The sequence below is a fragment of the Alexandromys fortis genome, unplaced genomic scaffold (assembly GCF_014885135.2).
Source record: "Alexandromys fortis isolate MF-2015 unplaced genomic scaffold, M_Fortis_MF-2015_v1.1 scaffold_1, whole genome shotgun sequence".
Classification (NCBI taxonomy): domain Eukaryota; kingdom Metazoa; phylum Chordata; class Mammalia; order Rodentia; family Cricetidae; genus Alexandromys; species Alexandromys fortis.
Window position 1 is genome coordinate 31,585,220 of NW_026067927.1, and position 17,905 is coordinate 31,603,124.

At 47.2% G+C, this 17,905-nt stretch overlaps 1 protein-coding gene and 1 long non-coding RNA gene across 3 annotated transcripts in view; both read right to left on the minus strand.

Moving 5' to 3' along the window:
* Positions 1-17,905, minus strand: part of Shc3 (SHC adaptor protein 3) — a 114,347-nt gene that overhangs the window by 46,792 nt on the left and 49,650 nt on the right. The gene's annotated exons all lie outside the window — the stretch shown is intronic.
* LOC126502883 (uncharacterized) lies at positions 2,597-12,719 on the minus strand. The gene is made up of 2 exons (XR_007592081.1): positions 12,633-12,719; positions 2,597-3,180 (listed from the first exon to the last, which is right to left on the minus strand). It is a non-coding gene; the product is annotated as an uncharacterized lncRNA (long non-coding RNA).

Sequence of the window (17,905 nt, forward strand, 5' to 3'; positions counted from 1 at the left end):
AATAGAAGGTTGATATGAGAGGGATATATCATAAAGGAAATACTAATGCAAACAATAGCATCAAAACAAAAATGTAGGCAAGTCAAGAGACAATCATCTCAAAATAAGTCAGAAAGAAAACCATCATAAGTCCAGCGGACAAAGCTAATGCTACAGACAAAGGCATTTCAGTCAAGGAATGACAAATGGCTCCTGAAAACATGGGAAGCTTCTCAACCTGATCTCTTTGGTTGTGCACGTGCCGGGTCATCAAGTTCCACAAGTAGGGCAGGGAGGTGAGTGTCATAGCTGTGAATGATGTGAGTGGTCACAGCAGGAACCTAAACTCAGAGAGCCATGGATGCATCTACATAAAAAACCCCCCGGGGTGAGAAAGAAGAGAGGCCATAAACAGGTTTGTGGATATCCCATCAAAAGGAGGAGAAAGGTAAGGCTATCCTGACCGAGCAGAGGATAGGAGATACTTGACAGTCATGGGACAGGCAATGGTACTCACTGATGGGTGTGCAGCCAGAATCCTACCAAAAATTTCCCAAGAATATTTTCAGTTAATTCTGAATGGAACAGCACAGGGGCATAAAATAAGGAAGAGCTATGTGGAGACAGGACAGGGATGGAGGGCACAGGAGTATTCCAGAGGAAAAAAGAGGCTGTTAAGGCTCAGAGGCAGAAGGCAGGATCACTGGAGTCCAGGCTGAAAGTGTGGGCCCTGGGTAGTGGACATGGTGTGTGTGAAACATGAAGTTCCGTGGCACTGTGGGTCGAAGGCAGCCTAGAAAGAAGAGAGCTGGCTGGGGAGGCTCTGTCCAGGGTGCTGACACTATGTCCCGTGGCTCTCAATGCTGGTCCTTATCAGACAACGAAACCTCCTTTTGCCGGCACCTGACTAAACACAGAACCTTCTCCTCTGTGTTCACTCTTCTATACAATGTGGCAGCTAGATTATGTTGGAGACCTCCAGTAGCCAGGGTAATTGAGACACCCCCACTGTCTCTCCCTTCCTGCCCTTGTCCACAGCAAGTCTACCAATGGGTTTCCTTTTTTTCATTTCTGTATAGAAACACAAAAATAGACAGAGGTCAGAGATGAGGGCAGAGCCAGACCATATAACACAGAATATACCTAGCCCTAGTTTTATTTCTGTTGCTGTGCTAAAATTCCCTTACAAAAGCAGCTTAGGGGAGAAAAGGTGAAATTTAATCCACAACCCCAGGCTACACTCCATCATAACAGGGAAGTTAAGAAAAGCAGGAAGTTAAGACAGCTCATCCCATTACATCCACAGAAAAGACAGAAAAATGAAAGCATGTGTGTTTACTCTTCAGCTCACGCTTCCCACTCTTACACAGTGGAGGACCCAAGCCCAGGGAATGGTGCCACCCACAGTGGGCTGGGTCTTCTCATGCCAAGTAACATAATCAATTAATATAATCAAGATAACCGTTTAGAGACACGCCCACAGGCCAATTTATCTAGACAATCCCACACTGAGAACGTCTTCCCAGGGGATCTAGATTGTGTCAAGTTGGCAATTAAACCAACCATCGCATATGGAAGGGGGGATGAATTATAAACTGTAAAGTTCTGGCATCTGATTCTGGCTCCAGACATCACATATACTCATAACAATTATAATTTGTTGGATTACAGAATATAATCCCAAAAGATATAATCTCAAAAAAAATCATAGGAAGATAGTAGTAGATCCACGTGCAGGCATAAGTTACTGAAAGCGACTACATTGATAATTTACTATTATTTTCCTATATTAGTTATGTGACTCAAAGCTGCAACCTAACACTTGAGAGGACACAACTTGAGGAGAGAAGGGCTTATTCTGACTCATAGGTTGAAGAGGGCATACAGTCCATCAACGTAGGAAAGGCATGGTGGTCAGAGTCTGAGGCTGGTGGGCCACAGTGTATCCACAGTCAGGAAACAGAGAGTAGATAGGACGTGGAAACTGGTTATAAAACCTCAAGGTAGCCCAGAGTGACCTACTTCCTCCCACCAGGCTCCATCCCCCTAGGACAACAGAACCAACTGGATGCCACAAAGTGCTCAAAAGCAGAAGCCTGGGGGTAGGGAGATTATATATTAGTTATATATAAAGAGCAATTACATAAAATAGCACTGGAGATGCTGTTGAGAGGTTTTGGGGTGACGCTGAAGCTCCTGCTTTACTCCTGGCTCCACTGTCAACATACACTTTTCCAGGAACAGGGGCACACGTCGGTACACCAGTGGTTCCAGACATCCTCATCTAAGCTATACAAACCCTCAGATAGTCAAGGACAGAACCAGAATTAGAACTCGGTTTTCTCAGGCTGGAGAAATAACTTGACAGATATATGAGAGTACCGCTCTCATAGAGGATCTGAGTTTAGTTTCAAGGACCTGTATCAAGGTGACTCACAACCACCTGTAACTCCAGCTTCAGGGAACCCAATGCCTCTGACCTCCACAGGCACACCTGCGCATGTGTACATACCCCCCCTCACACACACACACACACACACACACTAATTAAAAATAAAATCAATCTTTAAAACAAAACAAAAATCCCACCTTCAATAAATATCATGACCAAGGCAACTTGGGGAGGAAAGGGTTTATTTTAGCTAACAGGTTATAACTCATGGAAGCCAAGAAAGGAACTCAAGGTGGGAAACTGAGGCAGAAACCATGGAGGAATGCTGCTGACTGGCTTGCTCCCAGGCTCCCATTAAACTGTGTCTTTTATGTACCTGAATCCCACTTTCCTAGGGATGGCACTGCCCACAGTGTGATGGGTCCTCCCACATCAATTAGCAGTCAAGAAGATACCACCACAGAGACGCCCACGGGACAGTCTGCAGGAGGCAATTCTGTAACTGAGTTCCCTTTCTGCAGATATGTCAAGTTGACAATCAAGGTTAGCCATCCCATTCAATAACAATAACAACAAAATCTTTAATATAATAAAATGAGGCATGGTACAGTCAGCAGAGAGTTATGCATCCAGCAACGTTAGAAATGATAAGTGGGGAAGGGGGCCAGAGAAGGTGGAAATCAAGGAGATGCAGGGAGCATGCCACAACCAAGGTGTGGGACGAAAAGCACCGAGACAATTCTGAGGGCACCTGGAGTCCACAGATTCCAGGTGTGGACCCAGCAAGGCCTTCTGGAGGCAGCCAGCATCTGCAAGACAAGAGATAAAGTGCTGATTTATTCCTTGTTCATACACAGCTTCAGCCAGTCTCCCAACCATCTAAGCCTGGTTAGATGGCATTTATTTGGGCAACACTTTTAACAATGTGGAAAGTTCTAGAGCCCTTTCACTACAGTACCTGCCTATCATACCAGGGTGTGCCTCCAGCGAGGGGTGTGGCAAAGGTCTGTGTGTGCCCCCTCCTCACCTCTGACCTCTCTGTCCATATTTGTGCATCTGCATGTGAACATGTAAGGGTAGTGCCACTAGCTGAGCTGGGGAAGAAAGGGACAAGGGGAACCTTAAAGGAACCCTAAATGGGGGGAAACGGGCATCCCCATAGTGAGACGCTGCCCTGACACTTCATCCTGGCTGACCTCTACCCAGTCCTGCAAGGTGGAGGAAGCTGGGAGCAGGGACCCTCCTGGTTCACCCATCCACATGGTGGCCAAGGAGATTACCCCATGACCAGCCTGTCCTGGACTGAGAAGCAAACAATCCATCCTACCCCAGGTCCACAGCAAATGGGAGGGGAAGCCTGGGCCAGCACCCAATGCCCACTTGGGATCTTGTCCAGGTGAAAAGGTATCTTTCATTCTTTTATGTTGCATTTATTTAATTCTGTGAAGCTGTGCTACTTTGCCTGTCTAAAACACCTGATTGGTCCAATAAAGAGCTGAACAGCCAGTAACTAGGCAGGAGAAAGGATAGGCAGAGAGAATAAATAGGAGAAATCTGCAAAAAGGATCAAGGAGCAAGAAAAGGAGAAGAGGATGACATCAGGGGCCAGCCACCCAGCTACAAGGCAAGCCACAGAGTAAGAAGTAAGAAAAGGTGTATAGAAAAGAGAAAGATAAAAAGGCAAAAGGTAAATGGGATAATTTAAGGAAAGCTGGCTAGAAATAAGGCAAGCTAAGGCTGGGCATTCATAAGAAAGAAAAGCCTCAGTGTATTTATTTAGGAACTGGGTGTCAGGGCCCCCCAGAGAGTAAAGAGACAAAAGAGTAAAATGCAACTACAACTTTCCTACTGCGTGGTGGTGTGAATGAGAATGGCCTCCAGGGGCTCATGTTTGATATTCAGTGCCAGTTGGTGAAACTGGGAAGGATAAGGAAGCAGTGTATTCTCTCTGCCTCCTGCTCGTAGATCAACAGGTGTGCTCTCAGCTGTCCCTGTCACCATGCCTTTGAGCTACCATTGTGGATGCTAACCCTCTGAAACTGTGAGCCCAATGAACCGCTTTCTTCTATCAGCTGCTCTGGTCATGGGGTTTCGTCACAGTGACTGGAAAGTGGCTAAGTTATACAGGAAGTAGAAAAGTGAGTTCCCAGGACTGGAGAAATGGGTCAGTTGGTTCCATCCCCAGAATCCATGTCAAAAGCTGGGCATGCTGATATGTGCCTCTAACCCAGTGCTGGAAAGATAGAGGATCCATGGGGCCTGCTGGCAAGCCAACCAAATAAGCCAATCGCAGGTCCCAGTGAGGAACCTGCCTCAAATAAAACAAAGTGGGCAGCCGCTCTGAGGACTAACGTCTGAGGTCAACCACAGCCTCTTGCCCTCAGCAGCTGTGTGTGATTCTGCCCCAGTTGCGAACACAGAGGTCAGAGGTTACCTGAGAAAATTCTATCTATGCAGTCACAATGATGATGTCACCCATGCTGGGGCATGACTATTAAGTGAGGTAACTGTGGGGTCACCCAGGCCCTGGGTATAACCTCTCACCCACACTTCTTCAAGTAACCCCAGTAACCTCACAAATTCTCTCAGCAGCCTTTGGTGGGGTTGTCACTAGGTCTGTCATGGATGTCCTGTCTGGAATGAGTAGACCTGTGTTCTCCTTATGGCTGTAGAAGCCCAGACACATACATCAGGACTCCTATCATGTCCCGAGAAAGGGCTCTGCTTAGTGGCCAAACACAAAAGGCCCAGACTTTTCCATAGACACTAAACAAACAGGCTTGGGAAGGGGTGACAGTGGCCAAGGGCCATGCAACTCAAAACTGTGACACGTGAAGGTGGTTATTTAATATTATACTTTGAAAAAGCAGGGCACGCAACTTCAAACAAAACGTGATTGCAAATGTGTGGAAAATCCCCACCCACCTTTACGTATTTGAACTCTTCCCCAAATCTCAAGTGAATACACGTGTGTTTCCTTTAAAAGGAGTTTTAAAGATTAATTTTAATTATGTTGTGTGTGTGTCTTGTGAGTGTACCCACAGGACTGGGTGCAAGTGCCTTCTAACACCAGAAACTGTCAGGTCCCTTGAAACTGAGATTACATGCATTTGTGAGCTGCAGGGAGTGGGTGCTGGGAAGCAAACTCAGGTCTTCCTGATAAAGCAGGACGCATTCCTAACCTCTGAGCAATCTCTCCGGCTCCTCTTTGTGCCCCTTTTATCAGAAAATGAATTCATTGCTAAGGCATGGGTGTTTGCCTAAGGCAACCTTCTGAGGCTCTGGGGTACACAGAACAAACTCTGATTTTGGTTGTCATAATGTGGGTGAGGGGTTGTGGCATCTCATGGGTGGAGGGTATGTGTTGGGGGGGGTCTCATAAACATTCCAAAATTCAGAGGACAGACAACCTCAAAAGATTAAATGTTTTTTTTCTTCCTGATGACCTAAGGCAGTGGGCGGGTTGAACCAGCACCTGCGATGCCCTGGGTTTGCTGTGTGGCTGTGAGAACATGCGCTGTGCAGTGGGAGAGTGAGGCAGACCCGGTCATAATCATTCGGTTTCCAGCCTTCCCAGATCACGAGGTTGCAGACCGCTGGGCAGCCCAGGGCCTCTTCCCTGTCACTGGCTGACCCACAGATCACTGAGGGGTTGAAAGAGAATGTGGGTAGGAACAGAATGGTCCTCTGACAATGCACAAGGCCAGGCATAAACGTCTATTCTTTATTTTGGGGACAAGCCCTCATGTATAACAGGCTGGCCTCAAATTCTTATGTAACTAAGGATGACCCTGAACTTCTAATCATCCTGCTGAGGATGGAACCCCAGGCCTTGTGCATTCTTGGCATGGGCTCTATTCACTCAACCACAACTTCAGCCCATAAACAACCACCCTCAATTAGTTCCCACACTGTGGAAGGTCAGGTTTGCCCGGATGACCTGGGAACAGAGGCCAAGCGGCAACCTGTGAGGCCTACTGAACACATGTGCACATACACATCACACATATACACACAAACCAGGCCTGGGGAGACCAAAATTGCTTGACTGAAGCAGAAAAAAGCAAGGCAGTGAATGGCCAGAGCCCCCAAAATAACATGGAGAAGCTGGGATGGTAACAGCGATATGTGGTGGCGATTGGCACCACCTCTACAGTGAGCGCTTCTCAGGGCAGGTGTTAGAGCTCACGAGTTGGCCATACAGGGGCCTCACAGTGGGATGGACGCTCCACTGTAAGGAGGCCTCTCTAGGCAGCAGCAGACCGCCTGGAGACCTGCGGCTCATGATGGATCTCAGTGGCGGAGTTCTTGCCTAGTGTGTACAAGGCCACAAATGAGTGGATGAATGTTTTTAAAAGAACAAAAGCCACCCATGATCTTCCCAGAATGGAGGGCAGGCTCAGGCTCACTGTTAACCAACCAACACTGTCTCTCTCTCTCTCTCTGATCATCGCTTCAGTATTAAGGTGCATTTAACTAAATTATAGGACATTGCAAATTGGCTAATTGAATAAAATTATCAGTGTGCAAGGATTTTCCTTCAGGAAAAAAAAGTCATTAATGTCTTGCATTTCTTCAAAGTTGGAAGGGGATGGTAAAAACTTGAGAGAAAGGGCATTCTACCAAAATACCAAAAGCTGAGTTTCCTAAAGGCATTCACTTCTATACTGCCAAGCACGAGTGATCTTCTACGTTCATTTGTAAGATGACTCTGAGGCAGAATAGAAGGGGAAATAATTTAATGTAAAATCTGGTCTCTTAACCAATTGTTTTCTCTTGATTTTGAGTCATTACCATAAAAGCTTAAAAACTTAAGATTTTGCTGTGTGCTTTCACTGTGGGTCCTTGTGATGGTGAGGATCGACTGGGCACATTTGTGAGGGACCGTTATCTTTCTGAGGCATCTTGAATCCCATTTGAAGTTTCTTGTAGAAGCTTTGTGTCTGTGCCTGTGAGGTGTTCTGTTTGGTTGCTTTCTCTGATGGTCTCTGTCTGGTTTTAGTTTCAAGATAACATTGGACTCATAAAACGAATTGGAAAGTGTCCCTTCTGTTTGCTGGAACAGATTGTGGAAGCTGGTGCTACCTCTCCCTTAAGAGTTTGGAGCCATCTGGCCTTAGAGTTTTCTCTATGGGGAGGTCTTTAGTGATGAGTTTCATTCAATAGATACAGCCTATATAGGTCACCTACTCTTCATTCAGGAAGCTTGGATAGTTGTACCTTCCAGGAAATCGTCCATTTGTTCTAAGTTATCGCATCTGCTGGCATAGCTGCCCCATTCCTATTATGCCCTCAGTATGCACAGTTCAGTAGAGAAGGCATCCAGCCTTCATTCTTGATGTTGGTTCCATATTCTGTATCTCTCTTCTCTTCGTTCCTTCCTTTCGTTCCCTTCCCTTTTCTCCCGATCTTCTTTCTTCTATCTCTGCATCCCTTCCTCTCCCAGTTTATCATCTTTACAGACCTTTTGTGCTAAATTGTTGTTGTTGTTGTGTGTGACATGGTATGTGTGTGTATCTGTGTGTGTGTAGGCACATGCACACTATAGCACAGGACAGCTTTTAGGGACCAGTCCTTTCTTCCTACTGCAGGTAGCTGAGATCAAACTCAGATTGCCAGGCTTACACCACTTAGCCATCTCTCCATTCCTAATGACATTTTTTGGAAGTCACTACTGCTTTCAAATGTTTATGCTTGTTCTGAGTCCACTTTTATCATTCCCAGTGCTCCTGAAACTCCGTAAAGGATGAGGGCACCTGAGAAGACCCTGGCAACAAGAGCTGTCAATCAAGAAGTGACTCGGTGCACTCGGGATCTACGTGTGACATTTCCAAGAACACTTTTAATCTTTCCTTTTTCCTTTAAGCAAGGATCAATTCTGATCTCTGTGTTGTGTGTCTGTTCTCTGCTCTCCGCTCCTCATGCTCCTCCTACCTCAGCCCTCTGAGTGCTGGGCTTACAGGCGTGTGCTATTTCACTCACAGGAACACTTTTTAGTATTGCTGTATGTTCCTCAACTGTTATTTTAATACAAATCTTGTCTACAATAATCCAAAATACAGTTTTCACCATGTATTCCCGGATTCTAAGTGACACAGGACATTGTGTCATGTTTAACGGGGTGGGAGGGGGGTTAGTTAGTGTTTATGAAGAAACAAAGTTTCAGAGTAGACCCAAGAGAAGGGGAGCAGGTTTGGGAGGTGAACAAAGGACATGGGGAACTTGGCCCAGGCTGGGCAAAACTCTGAAAGCTGATAATGTTCCCCCTGCATCCTGCAGGTGGCACAAACATGGTGGGGTGGACTGGGAAGCCCTGTTCCAGCATGTTGATCCCTTAGCAGGAACACGGAACTGGGGAGATGGGGAGAAGGCTTGGGGGGTAAAGTACAAGTGTGAGGAGCTAAGTCTGGATCCCCAGACAGGGCAGTTCACAGCTGTAATACTGACTCTCCTACCTCGAGATGGGAAGTAGAGAGGAGAGAATGCCAGGAAGCTTGAGAGACAGCTAGCCGGTTGTACACACCGAAAAACACTAAGAGACCCTGTCTCCAATAAGGTGGAAGGTGAGGACAGATACCTCAGGCTGTCTCCAACCTTCACACACATGCAATGACATATGAGCACTGGCACACACATACACACACACACACACACACACACACACACACAAATAAATAAATAAATAAATGCTTTAGAAAGAGAAGAAAATAGATTCTGAACCAAGCTAACTGAGCTTTTTTTCTGTGCTAGAAGCTAACTAAATGCTTTTCAGACATCAGCTCCATGGATTCCCGATCCCACATAGGAAGGGATACTATCAGTCACACTGCAGTGCTGAGGGACCTCATGAAATAAATGAACTAACGCCAAGAGCGCAGGGTCACTCTGCTGAGCCCAGACTTCCTGGCTCCCAACCCTACTCGAAAGGCTGCCTCTGACAAGAGCTGAGGGATGCTTCTGGAATCATCTATGGGGAGATTCTTGGGCTCAAAGGCAGAAAATGAGCAGTGAGAGAGGTACACCGTGACACAAATGTGCTTCTGGCATGAGGATTATAAATACACACCATGCCAGATGGTCCTTACAGAGAGCACGGGGAGGGTTGCCACGGATCCGTGCTATGGATGCTATTTAAACCAGGTTCAGCCACCAAGTCCTCTGTGATCTCCATTTTTAAAATTCCTGGATGAGTGGGCTCTGTTGGGGGAAAAATGGTCTCATTTCCAAAGCTGTGCTTTCATGGATAGTCATTGCAAATGGCTCTGAAGTTAAAAACACACTTCCCAAAGAAGTAACAAAAATAGTGTTCCATAGAAAATAGAATAGTACTTCCCAAAGTGGGTTCCTGAACATTATCAGGACCTCGAAACACGTTAGAAGCTGAAGTTCATGTGGTCCACCTCATTCCTTCCCTTACACATGTGACTGCAATGTGGGTCTGAATTTGAAAAAGAGTGTTCTAGAGACGGAGGGGGTCTGTGGGGTCTGAGTCCCAAGCAGAGAGCCTACAGCCTCTGTGGCCCTGCTCTGTCAAAGACTGCTCCCATTGATTTATTTACTTACTTGTTCTCTCTCTCCCTCTCTCTCTCTCTCTCTCTCTCTCTCTCTCTCTCTCTCTCTGTGTGTGTGTGTGTGTGTGTGTGTGTGTGTGTGTGTGTGTGCCGGAGCACATATGCCACAGTGCACATGCGGAGGTCAAAGAACAACTTTTGGTAGTCAGTTCTGGCTTTCCAACTTGGCACTCCTGAAGCCCTCTCCACTCCAGGCTAGCTTGCCTGCACTTCTAGGAGAGTCTCATGCCTGTGTTTGCTGTGGCTGGAGTAGTGCTGGTAATGCGCACTACCACATCGCTGTTTATGTGGCTTCTGGGGACCCACACTCCACTCATCAGGCTTGTGAGAGAAGCAGATTTCTTCACTGAGTCATCCCCACACCCCCAATTTCTCCTTAAACTGGAACCCAAGGTCAGGAGTCCCAACCTTCTGATGCCCTTCAGCAGAGAGCAGATGAGAGTCCCATGGTACCTTGTCTTCATCTGGAGCTAAGGCACAGAGGTCCTTGGGCACAACCTGACACCAACCCATTGCTACTGTTTGCATCTCGAAGTCCCCCAAGGCACTGTGCTTCATCCTCAACTTGGTCCTATCCAGTCTGGTGTCAATCATTAGGAGGTGGGCCTCTCAGAGGGCCAGTAGGAACATGTCCTTGAAAATGACTGTGAGCCTTGTTCTCCCCCCACCCCATACATGCACGCACGCACACAAGAAACACTCTGCAGTCCATTATAACAGAGATGACCTCTCTCTCTCTCTCTCTCTCTCTCTCTCTCTCTCTCTCTCTCTCTCTCACACACACACACACACACACACATACACACACACACGAGAAACACTCTGCAGTCCATTATAACAGAGATGACCTGGGAAAAATTCCTGGTACCCGGAGTGTATGCCAGCAATTCTTTGCATTGCTGCCAGGGGAACAAGCCAGAACTAGGAATGGGTACAACCTTCAAAGTCTAGTGGCTCTGATGGGCTTCACCCTTTCTCTGCATGAACATGCCCCAGCCACTCTTCCTTTTCTGGTCTAGCAGCGCCAGCTCACTCAGGTGCCTACACCCAGGTCAGTCCAGGGATCCTGTTCCACCCACACATGTACATTGTAGAACAGTTTGCTCTGGAGGTGGGAGGGAGACTCCTAAGGATCAGGAAGTAAACAACACTTACCCCACCCTTAGGTTATATAAGCAGTAAGGATTGCTAGGGAAAGGATCCTCTAGTCAGCCAAGCTGCCTGGACATCATATGGGAACTCCACAACTCAGCTTCCCTGGGACTATTGGCCAGTCTCCTAAGAGCCTTGCCATACTATATCTTGGAATCTTTTGGTCATTTGAGGAAGTATAGCTATTATAAACACATGCAGCTTCAGGTCCAATCAAGGTAACATCTTGTGGGTCCTCACTATCTGCCATGATTTACTGGACTTTGTCACACAGCAATATAGTACCTAACTTTCACAAATAAGAAGAATCCGGTAGCAAACATCAAGGTGTAGGACACACCGGATGCAGTGTACCCTGGTCTCTGGACCTGACTCACATCTTCACTGGGTACCAACTGGAAATTCTGCCTGGTATGGATTAGCACAATCCTGTGTAGCCAATGAGGGTGGTTTGATGAGTGAACCTGCCCCCATCCAACCAGGTTCAAACAACTGCCACCATGTTCTCCCTTTAGTGAGACTGGAGGAGAAATTTGCCAATGTTCACAGATTCTTCTTCTGAGAAGTGCTCCTGGACTCAACTCTATCGAGGAGAAACTCTCTTCCATAATTCCCAAATTAGCATCCTCTCACCTTCATGAGTGCATATACAGCCCATTGCCTTGAACCCTGGACCCCAGAGGCCCTCCACTGCACTCCCTGGGCTTGACACACACTTCACTGCAAATACTGATAAATGGGAAACCAGGGAACACTGCTTAGGGCCAGTACACCAGTACCAACTGAGTTTTATTCCAAAGGCAGAGCACGCGTGCACACACACACACACACACACCGAGCATGAAAACACCAGGTCTTCCGTGTCTTCTTGCCCTCAGGAGTGTTGTGAGACACCCAGGCTGGAAGCACATCTTGGAACAAGCACATATAGAATGAATAGGTAGGGCTCAAATTCAAGGACAGCCATTTTAAGCTGCCTGAGTATCCGGAGGCAGAGAGGGCCAGTTCACACTGGTGTTCGCTCTCCTCTTTCTGAGCTCCAGAGAAGCTGTAAAAATAGACTCGCTCCTTTCTCTGGCTCATCTAACTGAAATCAACACGGGACCTGTTTGTTTTGTAGTGAAAGGGAGATCTGGGATACAGAGACAGACTACCGTACTTGTTAGGGTCAAGTATGAGTCCTTCTCAGACCTAAGGAAGCAGGTGAACAGGGGTCCCCTCCATCAGCTGCACTGTGATGGGCATCCAAGTACATAGCATAACATGCTTTGTGTGATGTGTTTATGAAGGCAAGACACCCTAGCATTTCCTCACCCAGTGTTTCTCGAATGAGAAAGTCACCCTAACCCAGTTAAGGCCCTGCACCATGGCTTTGGGGGCATGCAGCCCCCAAAATTCCTGCCCACTTAACTGAGTTGGTGCCATTCACCTCCAAGAGAAAATAATTAACAGGAGGCCTGAATAAACGATGGTCACCACCTCCCAGAGGTGTCATGGAACCACATAAGCCCCAAGGTTCCCACAGGTCTGGGCCTTACCTGTTCTTCTTCCTGTTCTCTGTCTTCCACTTGCAAACCTACTCCTGGCGAGGACAACACTTGAGGAGAGCAAACCCACTGCAAACAACATAAATCTCTTGTTAGTAAATGTGTCCCTCTCCTAAAACACACCGCACTGTCTGGGACCCAAATGAGTCGGTGAGTTGATGTCCATGAGACACAAACAATGAGAGGCAGTTGGCAGGTAGCAGAGCACATCACGAGTAGGGTGAGCCCTCAGGTCGGGACGGCTGCTGTGCAGTGGCCCCGATCCTGCCCCCCAGGTGTGCAGTGATGAGAAGCGGCAGAGTGAGGGTGGAGAGGTGGGGTGGGTTATGGGGATGAGAATGCCGAGACTCACAGATCTGAAGTGAATGGAGTAACAGTTTTACCTGGAGTCAGAGAAGGTGAGCACCCAGAGCCTGAGCTTTCCAGGTGACATCTTGGAAGATGGAGTGGCAGCACCACGCTGGGGTCTGGTCCAGCACTTCCTCCTTCAGCTGGAGAGGAACTGCCCAGTGGAGGCAGATGCAAAGAAGCCACACCCACCACAGGGGCGGGTGTGAGGAAGCCACGCCCAAATAGGAGAAAGTGTGAGGAAGCCACACCCACACAAGGGTGTGGTGTAAGAAAGCCACGCCCACACAGGGGCGGGTATGAGAAAGCCACGCCCAAATAAGAGCAAGTGTGAGGAAGCCACACCCACACAGGGCGGGTGTGAAGAGAGCATAAAGGGGCAGATAGAAGTGGCTATTTCCCCGGACACACAGAGAACTGCCGTTCTCAGAAACACCATCCAGGCCTCTGTTCCCTTTTCACATGGCCATGGCTTCCTTGCTCTTTGCTCACATTCAAATCCCTATAACTAGCAAGGGTGTATCTCTCGGATCAACACCATGTGTTCTAAGCCATGACCCTCACATTAGAAGACTCTGTGGCCCACCTTGTCACCAGATCTGTCAATCATGGTTGACCGTGTACCTTTGGCTGGCTTTACTGCATGTTTTTGGTGCCACTCCCAGGGACAGTATTTCAAACACCCACAGACATACATTAGCACCCAGAGGAAAGTCTCTGAGACCCCAGCCAGTACCCTGAGCAAGGACAGAGAGAAAAAGAAGAAAGATGCTTTGCTTCTATAGTTTTACCAGAGTGGAGATTCTCTGAATCTTTCCGTTCCAAAGCAAAATTCCTGTAAGCACAGGCCTGGACCATCACAAAGCCCATGTGTGATGTAGGATGTCCTTCTGAATGTGTATTGTTACTTTTATTGTTTAATTAGTAAAGCTGTTTTGGCCAATGGCTTGGCAAAGTAAAGTCAGGTGGGAAATCTGAACAGGGACAGAGAGGCTAGGAGGAGTCAAAGGAGATGCCATATAGCTGCTGAAGGGGTAACGTGCTACCCCTGTAAGCCACAGCCTCACGACAATGGACAGATTAATAAAAACAAGTTAACTCAATAGTTAGAGCTAGCCAGTAAGAAGCCTAACAGATTAGCCAAATAATTGTAACTGATATTAACTCCAAATGATTATTTCATAAGTGGCTTCAGGAACAGGCTGGTGGAGAAAAACCGGTCCATGGACCAATGAGATGGAGGTACAGCTAGCTACATCTACCACCCAACGTGGAGCTACAACACATATCCAGAAGGACATCCTACATCACATGTGGTATCTGTTGATAGCCACATGCAAAACTCTGGACCTGACAGGAGTCTGTGGGCCCATTTAAATAAGGGATGCAAAGAACCTAAAATGCATCAGATGATTTCCCTTTCCAGAGTTCAGAGATGCAGGCTCATGTTGGGCCCCGGACAACGTTTCACCAGTCACCTGCAACTCATTCAAGACCCCAACAAGCTGCACGTGACTGAGGGCAAAAGTGCACAGGGTCCAGAAAGGAAGCAAACTGACAGTTAAGATTCATCCCAGCCTTGCGGGGAGTGGACTGGGTCCTTTGTGACCAGAAAGCCATGTGTGACCTCTGTGATTATTCTTGAGAAGATAGACTATCATTGCTCTAACCAAACACCTAACTAGAACCAATTTTAGGAGGCGGGATTTGTTTGGGCTTGGTTTAGGAAGGGGTACAGCACAGTCCACTGTGGGGAAGACAGCATGGCGGCAGGCATGTGCAATCGCTGGTCACACCGCAGCCACAGCCGAGAAGCAGAGAGAGAACACTGGCGATCAATTCAATCTCCTTTTCATTCAGTCTGGGACCACAAGCCATGGAATAGTACTGCCCATGTTCAGGGTAGGTCTTCCCTGCTCAGTTAAACCTACCTGGAAATGTTCTCATTGTCTCCTCCAGAGATGTGTTTCCATGGTGATTCTAAATCCCATCGATTTGAAAATGAAAATGAACCATCACACCCCGGATGTGTGTGAGGAATGAGGAAAGAAGGGAAACACTTGCTTTAGGCAAGTGACCACTCCTCAATCGGCTCTCCTGTGTATCTGGCTTGGGGCCTATACAGACACCCTTGGCATGTTGTGCGTCTAGGATATGACCTTTGAGCAACGACTGAAGCTGACAATCAAGATTAAACATCGTTAGGACTTTGTGCTTTGGCTGGGGAAGTGCCGCCTCTCTGGGAACTCTGAATTTAATTGTACAGTGTAGATATTCATAGCTTTCCACTGTCCAAAAACTGGCTTTGGTGGGGACCTCCAGTGACAGAGTTGAACACAATCGTGACGGAGGACATTTCTTATCTCCTTACAGATTTCAGCCAGCAGGGCTAATCTAAGAAGACTCACAGCCATATCCTGCATGAGCTCAAGCCCAGTCTCCATAGCACAAGGTCAGGGTCCCCTGACCCAGGAAATACTGTTATGCAGTTCCAGTCGTATAGATGAGGGACCACAGCTTTGACATCATCAGCCTTGAGGCCAGGGCCAGTGTCCCATCTTTGTGGTCACGGTGGCCAGTGTAAAAACCTAACAGCCTCACATGGATAAATGTGGAGGCTTCTGATAGACCTCCAGTTAGGAACCAGGTGACATTGGTCCTGGTTCCCATCCTCGGTCCTTGAGTCCTTTGAGGGTCCTGCAGAGCAGGCAGAGATCCATCGTATCACAGTTGTTGGGAGCGGAAGGAAGTGAGGTCATCCGCTTGCTGAGCTATTCTTATAAACCTAGAACAATTAAAGTTTCACTGCCCGCTACAGTGGAGCTTCTGTGTTGCCCCTTTGACACTGCAAAGTGCACTTCTCATCCGCAAATACGGTAAGTGGGGGAACCCGCCTCTTTCTAAGCTGCACTGGACATGGTGACTTTTAGAGGAGGGTGCAGGGCTTGTGCTCTCTGAGCCTGCTAAGAAGGAGCCCTGTGGGAAGCAGTGGCCTCAGCAGAATCTCCCACAAACTTCCACAAGCCCTGACTGAGGTCCTTAGCTCCGCTGTGCATCCCATCCACACGGGGGTCTGGGGGAAGGAACACCTCCCGCAGCTTTGCTGCCTCTCACACTGTTGGTGGTCACTTATAGTCCTTTTTCCACTGTGATGAAGAAAACCTTGGCAATCAGACTAAATCAACTCCAACAGGAGCTCCTATGACCAGGCTTTGTCCTGTATAATCTACAGACATTATTCTGGTCCCCTTCTTACTTGGTGTCCAAATCCAAAACAAGCTCACTATTTCACCTGGCAGAGATAGGCCCTGCAACCAGGCCATCTTCTCAGCACAGTGGGCAGAGATTAGATTGAACATATCCCCAAGTCTCCTAAACCAAGATATCAGGAGTATAGGATTTTTGACCGTTACTGAGCCACTAAGTCTAGAAGCAATTAAATGTACATTTTTAAAGTTATGTTTTAATTGGAAAACAGTTAAAAGTCATCTTTTGGTTGGAAATCCATGCCTACTATTGCTGAAAAGAAAACAATGAACAAGCTCACTTGCCATGAAGCAGAACAAAACTAAACCTATCTTGAAAAGCCATGTGATACCACTGTCGGTGCCTCCAGATAATGTATGGGTAAGAATTTTAAGTTATATTTTAAAATAAAGTAAAAACAAATGCTTAGAGGTTATTGCTTACAAAAAAACAGATTTAATTAACTAAATATCATGACTGAAATACTTTTAGAAACAAGTTCACCTAGTATCTGCACAATCTGACCATACTATGTTTTCCTGCAACCACCCAAGAATATTCTTGCTATATAAGTTCTGGAGGAAGTATTTCATTGGAAAGGCAGGCACAGCTAACACCTAGTTAATAGTGAGGCCTTTAAAGCCCCACACTGTGCTGAATCTACAAGGCAGGGCAGAGCATTCCTCTGGACCCACACAGCTTCTTTTTAGTGTTGATGTGTCCAGTTGTTTCGTGTGAGTGTGCTCCAAGAACTAACTTCAGTAAGAAACATACCACATAATAGAGATGACGCAGGGATAGAGAACGTCACAGAGAGCAATAATGTAACTTTCAAGAGTCTAATGAAACCTTAGGCAATGCTGCTGCAATCAGAACGTAGCACCACCTTTTCTGAGTCCAGGATTGACAGTCCCCTTGCCCTATCACACTGAAGCATTTTTATACAGTGGGATGGGACTGGAGAAAGGGCATCCGACCTCTATCCCCACCAGTGCTGGCTACACCTGCTTTCTCTTGTGGTGTGAGGGCTTCTGTCCTCTTAGATTCCACCCACAGGTTCCTAAGAGAAAATCCTCATTCGAGAGAAAATAATAAGCCCCCTCCCCAGCTCTCCTTACTACCACCTCAGAGAAGCAGGGCTCAGTCTATGTCCCTTAAATGACCCTCAGCCATGTATGTCATCTGGCTCAACACTGGGCAGCTGGGCAGAGCAGAGATCCCACATTGCCCAGCAGCACAGCAGATGGCAGAACTTAACAAATACATCCATGGCACAAAAAGGCCTCAGCAGTCCAAAGAGGGGACCCAGTGGAAATGATTGTAGTTGACTTTATCCCTTTAAAAACAATCACCACACAGGAGAATGTGAGACTCGAACACAGTTCCCACGCCCATGGGCAGTGGCACTCACTCTGCGCTAGATGTAACAGTGTATACTTTGTCAGTGAGAGAAAGTGAACATGGCCATTGTGGTTTGCATAGGAATGGCCCCCATAGGTTCATATACTTGAATGCTTAGTCATTAGAAAGTAGTACTACTTGAGAGGGATTAGGAGGTGTGGCCTTGCTGGAGGAGGTATGTCACTCAAGTGGGCTCTGGGATTTCAAATGCTCAAGCCAGGCCCAGTCTCTCTCTTCCTGCTGCCTGTGGATCATGATGTAGAACTCTC